Consider the following 7,641-nt stretch of genomic DNA (forward strand, 5'->3'; position numbering starts at 1 on the left):
TCATGCATTCTAGCAGGGCCTTCCACCCATAACATGCATCAAAAACCTTAACTGTGAAAAAAGTGTAGTTTGACACCAAATTTGAAAGTTTTTAATATGTGATTAAATTTCCAAATTTTGGAGAATTGGTCAATATGCAGTGTCTTTCCACAGAATTTGGAAATTCCCAAGTGTCTATTGCTCGCTCGTGCTGTATAATGTGGAAAAACTTAGGTTAGTGTTTCCATTTCTAGTCAGGCTGCAAAAGTTCAGAATATGTGGGAAAATAAAGAAAAATGCCATTTTTTTGTAGCAATTGTAATTCTCCTCCTGTTGATTTTAATTAAATAATTGCTGATTATTATGTAAAGAGAAATTGAAGTCAGTCATTGCTTTTGTGTTAATGATGGAAGTCTCTCTGGGTCTTATTAGAAAGTTCTTCATTGCCAACAGAATTCCCTACTGTGAATTGCTAAAAGTGAATTTACTTGCTAATCAGTTTCAAGGGGCCTTATTACAATGCATTTCTTAGCTTTTTCATGGGGACATATTAACAGAAACCAATCTCGACAAATGGGAAGTTTCAATCCCAGATTAATGACTGTGCCGTGTAGTTTGAATGTGTTGAAATCATCATCTGAATCCTCAGGGGCAGCAGTTTCCTCAGCCTTGAATCTCTTTCCTCTGGGAGACAAGAAAGCAGTGGGAAGAGAAGATTTGGATCAGGATCTGAGTTTTCACTCAGGCTTGTCTACTCTGTCCTCATGTGCACTTGGGAAAGTCATAAACTCTGAGCCTCAATTAAGAAATAAAAATACTACTTACAGTGCAAGGCAAGTTTGAGGAGAAAACCTTTAATAGATATTACACTACTTTGCAAACTGCAACCTGATTGTGCTTGATGATTAGGAGTAGAATGATCATGATGACAATCGTGACAACAGTGACTGAAGTTCATTAGGTGTTTATTAAGTTCCAGGCCAGGCATCAAAAAGTTCTTCATACTGCACATCACAATTCCTCACAAACACTATAATGTTGAAAAATGTTCCCCCATTTCAGATAAGGGAAGCCCAGAGAATTTAAATAATGTGCCTCAAGTCACAACTGATGAATGTGTTAGCTAGAATCAAGATTCAAGGTGGAGCTGCATAATGGATATATAGTTCAAAATTAATCTAACCCTAAAATTCTCAAGAATGTGTTATTATAGTGTCCCTTTTAGTATGTATAATAAAAATCTTGGATACTTCTTTTATTCGTAGTAATAGTACAAATATTGCTTTAGGTAGGTAAATATATAAATACATACATATGTTGCCGTTAGATGCAACCGGTGTTCCAGGTTCTTGTCCCGTCACAGAAAGAATTCAGAGACAAGACTTACAGGTAAAAAAGGTAAAGTGAGGATTTATTAAAGGATGGATAGTACATTCTCAGGGGAGAGCATGTAGGCTCAGGGGAGCGGCTGCCTGGAGTTTCTTTGGCAAGTTAGTTACATGGGGTGTAAAAATGAATGGGCGGAATATTCATTGAGGAGGGAAGGGTTTGGGGTCATATTCCCTGATTATCATCCCAACTCCACCTTCCCAAAGGGAGGAGGGATTTTTGTCCTTATTTAGTCTGGATCGGAAGCGTCATGGCGTCGGTGCATGATGGGTACTTGTGATCTGCAAGGCTAATTTTATTTAAATGAGGGCATAATGAGCAAAAGGATACATTCAGACACTAGAAATTCCTGCCTTTTCTCACCATTCTTTGTTCTTCTCCAGGCCACTTGTCACCCCAAAAATCATGATCCCTTATCAGCCCCAAGGTTCCTGCTTTTTTTTCTCTGCCCAAGGATCCCTCCTGCTCACATGACGTGTGGTTTCCTGCATTTAGCCTGTGCCCCTCCTTTCTGCCCAGTTCCTGCCATTTGGTCTGTGTCCCCCTGTCTCTGCTCATATCAAGCTAGCTGCCTGCTCTAACACATACATATATAAATATGCATTTATCATTACATTATTTTATATATCTCAACCAAATAAATTATTTTTCACTTCTCAAGGAAAATTTCACTTTAACTATGAATCTCTTATCAAGCCAGCAACCTAGCCCAGGGAATAGTAAACTACATAAGTGCATCTCTAAATTCTCTTATTTTTAAGATACATGCATATCATCTGTAACATGTAAATTTTTCATTCTGAATTTCATTTTTGAATTAATTTATCTGTGTATCAGTCTCTTTCCAATTCACTGCATGTCATTCCACAGTGTTAAGCCACTATTTTGTTTAAGGGAGTTCTTTGAAACATATCTGACTGTATCAATCTTGTAGATAAGACATTCCCATTGTTTCTGCCTCCTATAGGATTCAGTCCAAACTCATTAATATGAAGGACAGTGCTCTGTGTCCAGGGCCCTGACTGTCTTCCTGACTCCCCTGCTTTTCCCTCTGCCACGTGCCACACAGTGTCTCTCCTTCCCTAACTGTGCTTGCAGTTTCTGTATCACTGAAATGCTTTTCCAAAGCTTTTCCATTCTGCATAAATGTCTCATTCCTTCTCATCTTCTCACTACAAGAACAAAAGATAAACTTGTGGTAGAGTTTTTTTTTCCAAATTAACTCAATCTTCTCTTTACCTGACCCCTAAGCCACAGGGGGATGTTCGAACATTTCTCAGTGTCCTCTGCGACTTCCTTGTGTCAGTTATATTTTTCACACTATGTTGTAATCTGTGTGTTCCATATGTTCCTCTTACTCAGCTATGAGCAACCTGAGGGCACAGACTCCAACAGAGTCATAATTTTAACTTCAGTAATTTATATAGGGTGACAATGAAGGTTATTATTTTGTTATTTTAGAAAACACTGAGCTAATTTGAATAAAATATAAAAGAAAAGTGGCAATGTATTATAGTATCATTTCTAAGCCAACAATTCTATTCCTTTAGTGTCTTTGTTATGGAAATGACAGGCCAGCCAAGAAACAAGCACCACCGGAGGGTTGGAGTACTCAGATATATTACGTCGGTGGGCTCAGAGCTTTGGAGCAGAAGCCCCTCTGAACCCACTGGTGTAATACATCTGAGTACTCCAACCCTCCGAGTGGTGCTTGTTTCTTGGCTGGCCTGTCGTCTCTGTAACATCTTTTGATCTGATTATTTTTAATGTATGTCTTAGTTCAATACACATAGAAATAGTGGGTATCACACTGTTGTAAATAAGTTTTCCTCTATTGTTTTTTTTCTACATTTCTATTATAATGGGGTGTCATATGGGGGGAAGTTTTAATTATTCTGATTGATTGATTTCCTTGGGGTTTGCTGATCACATTATTTGTAAAACATATTTGTACTTCTTCCTTTTAAAAATCTATGGTTCATCAGTGATAGGCCTTATAGGTGAATAAGAACTAGTTTCTGGAAATCAGTTTGGTTAGACACGGCTTCAGATTTCAATGGTCTTTTTAATCTGGAATGCGTAGTAAAGGATTTATAGTTCCCTTTTAACTAAGAACCAAATTCATTATCTTTTGGAATTAAGACCAGTACCCTCTGCTTTACAAACCAAATCTCCTCCTTTGTTGACATATAATATATCCTGTACTAAATCTTACTGCTAAGCTCTTCCTTAGTCAGATTCAGAGGTATTAATCTTAAAGGACAATTTCTTGCTCATTTAGAAAATATTTTGAAGGCATATACATATATATGTACATAAATATACATTTCTTATTTTTCCTGAATAAACATTTGTTGGCCTCTATGATAATACTTTTAACAGAGATGTACTAATATTTCAGACCCCAAAATGATGCTACTTATAAATTTTAACAAATTTTAATCTTTTTACTAAAGAAATTAATTATTATATAATCAACTCTTTACTATGGAAATTTTCAAACATGTACAACATTAGAAGATTTGATAGAATAATCCCCACCCCCCCCACCAGAATAGCTTCTAGCTTCAGCGTGTCCACTCATGGTCAGTTAGGTTCCATCCAGCCCTCTTGCCCAATCTATTAACCCCCAAAGATATTTTGAAGTAAATCTCAGACTTCAAACGATTTCATCAATTGATGTTCTCCAGGCACAGAACACCAGGAACCTCTAGTCACAGTTGTGTTGCTGTTGCTTGCTTCAACTGGGAAGCTCACACACCACGGGAAACAGGGGCATCTCAGTAAGAAGACTTAGGGACCAGGCTTTCTAAGAGATTTCAGCCTATGAGGTCATTTACAACAGGGTTCAAGAAGGCACGGTTACACTTTCAACTGGATGATATCAAATGAGTTGTTATGTTAATGGTTCCTATTTAGAAAGTGGATAAATTGGAGGAAGGTGAAAGCTTTAGGTGGTAAAGAGCAGCAGTCCCTTGTGTTGGCCAGATGGACAGGGTGTCTGACGGTTTTGTGGTTTAGGCAGTGTTACTGGTTTTGCCTGTGCTCTGCCATTATTACAGAGTGATCCTGCCTTGCCTCACTTCACCACCTTTACCACGTAAACTTTTCTCATATTCATGTTTTGGGAAATCATTGATATTCTGTAGCAGAATGCTACAGCTAAGCTTTTAGCGCTAGACCAGATAGATCCCTTTCTATTGGCTGCATCCAACCGGATCTGGCTACTGGGCATTTGTGGGAGATACAGTGGGTATGACTGTGCTTTGGAGCAGAGCAGTGTGGAGAAGGGTAAATGAAGGATTATGTCTCTGGAGTCTGTCACAAGCAAGGCTCTTCCAGTGACTTGGTGTGTGACTTTGACCAAGGTGCCCAACCTCTCTGTCCTCTCTGTACTTCAGTGTTTCCCTTGTAAACAGAAATACTAATAGTATTTATAACAGAATTCTTGTAAGCATTATGTGTACTAACACACAGACTGCTTACAAGAGTGCCTGACCCAATGTGAATGACCCTATGGAAGTGTTTGTGGATATTAATGTTATTAATAATACTATGCTCTTTTCTGGGGGTGGTAATTTATTTATTTTTAATGGAGGTACTGGGGTTTGAACCCACAACATTGTGCATGCTAAACAAGCATTCTACCACTGAGCCATGCCCTCCCCCTAAGGTTATTAAAGATTGTGATGTTCTTTTATTCACTCCTAGCTGGAAACAGAGAGAGGTAATTACATGAGGCTGAGGAGTCTTACTTTTTCATCTGTTTAAATGACCACATTAAACTAGCTGATCTCAAATGTTTCAATTGAGAGTGATGTAAGTAATTAGTTGTGGGAACTTGAAAAATTGAAAGCAAGGGTTAGAATGCAATCTTGACATCTGGTGCTAAATTGTCTTTCTGTATGCTTATAACTTACTTTTCAGAGTGCTCATGTATTCAATTATATATGAGTTAACTTATTTGACAAGTTTTTTGTTTATTTTTTTTTTCAGTAAGGAACCGTGTTAGTAGTCAGGGAATCAGTAGTCAGCAAAACAGACACAGACCCTGTCTCACACAGCTGACAGTCTATTGTGAGAGAGACTTAAATAAACAGTTAGATAAAAGGGCATTTAATCATAAACTGTGGTCATTCCTTTCAAGTAGAGGTGCGCAGTGATGAGAAAACATAACAGAACCCCAGGAAGTTCAGGTTTCAGCAAAACATCCCTTAGAAAATGATGCTCAGTTTGAATTCTCAATTAAGAGTTGACAAAAGGGATGGGAGGTAGGGACATTATCTAAGAGAGAAGAAAGAGTATGCCAAGTTCTGTGGCAGGAGGAAACTTAGGAGAAGAAGCAATGGTACAGTCACTAAGAAAGCAATGTAGAAGCTCCTCAACAAATTGAAAATAGAATTTCCGTATGATTCAGCAGTCCCAATTTCAGATTATATATATATGTAATCAATGTATCATTATATATATAAAATCATTGAAATCAGGATCTAGAATAGATATCTAGATATCTCACTCCCATGTTCACTGCAGTACTAGTCACCATAGCCAACACATAAAAACAACCTAAATGTCCATTATTGGATGGATGGATAAAGAAAACGTGATGGGTACATAGAGTTAAACTTCACTTGGGCTTAAAACAGAAGGAAATCCTGCCATGCGTGAAACCACGGGTGAACCTGGGGGATATTATGGTGGGTGATATAGGCCAGTTCTAGAGGGACAACTGGTGCATTATTCTACTTCTGTGACGTATCTGAAATAGTCGGTCATAGAAACAGAGCCAGATGGTGGTTGCCAGGGACTGGGCAGAGGGTTGAATAAGAGTTGTTTAATGGAAAGAAAGTGTCAAAAGAAAGTGTCAGTTTGTAAGACAAGTAGCTCTAGAACCTGGTGTGCAACACTCTGTATCTAGTTAACAGTACTGTGCTGTGTGCTTCAAAACTTAGCAGCAGAGATCTCATGCTAAGTGTTCTTCATACAATTAAAAAAATAAACAAAACAAGGAAATTGTGGTATCAATGAAAGGAAGTGAGATAATGTACACATTTTCAACTTAGTCTAACTAAGACTGGAAAAATGTTTACTATATTTATTAATAATGTGAGACTCCAGCTAGAAAGGAATGGTTTCAGGGGTGTAGGGAAAAGCTGGATGGAAAGAAAAAACATGTACAAGAAATTGAAACAACTGCATGATTTCTTCAAGAATTTGGACTACTAGAGGGGGTGGGTACAGCTCAGTGGTAGAGCACATGCTTAGCATGCACGAAGTCCCAGGTTTGATCCCCATTACTTCCATTAAAAAAACTAAATAAATGAATAACCCTAATTACCTCCCCTGCCCCACTTAAAAAAAAAAAGAATTTTGGCTACTGCTCTGAGTAGTTGTTTTAAACACACACACACACACATTCTGTAATTGGTTAGAAAATGGTTTTCTAGTTTGAAACTTGTGGAAAAAACTGGATTTCACCATTAGTAATAATGCATTTCCCTTATTGTGTAGATTCACTAAGAGAGACTCTGACACTGTGGTAGAAGTAGCTCTGGTTTTCAAGCAAGTTCTTGGGGTATCTTCATTTTATTTATTATTCTGATTTGTCTTACTTTTTAAGCAAATACCTTTTGAATACTAACTACTTATCATAGAATTTGCTGGGATATTTGCATACATTAATTCATCTAATATTCACAAAAACATAAAAGATGCTTCATTTTTACTTGATTTTTACAGTTGAGGAAATTGAGACTTGAAAAAAAAATATGGATATTGCCCACATTTTCATAAGTTCAGTTATCCAAAACTTAATGCTGGTCTTATCCTTTCACATAATTTGATTTTCTTATTCAAATGAACCAAAGTTTACTGTTCTTTTTTTTTTTTTTAAGCCTGTAGTATAGCCTTCTTTAACTTTCCTGGAGATTGATTGCTATACTTAAAGTATAGATCCTTCAAGGATAGTGATAACATTTTAATCCCCAATATAATTTGTCCAACTCATCTTACTTTGAGAAAAACAGGGAAGGGAATATTACCACTTTCAGGTATCTCTAGAGGTTCAAGTTTAGGCTCAGAGGGATCTAGGAACTAATAAATCACCCAAACAACTTCAGAATGAGCTCTCTGGGAGCCAGGATCTGGCTAAGCAATGAGTCATATGGAGTTTGTACATGGAGTGAATTGCCAACCCTCCACCAAGCTGGCTTCCCATTAGAGACATCTCTCCTTGGTGAGCTGTGGTATTTAATTGAACCAGTCTGCTTTTAG

Source organism: Vicugna pacos, unplaced genomic scaffold (genome assembly GCF_048564905.1).
Source record: "Vicugna pacos unplaced genomic scaffold, VicPac4 scaffold_19, whole genome shotgun sequence".
In the NCBI taxonomy this organism is placed as follows: Eukaryota; Metazoa; Chordata; class Mammalia; order Artiodactyla; family Camelidae; genus Vicugna; species Vicugna pacos.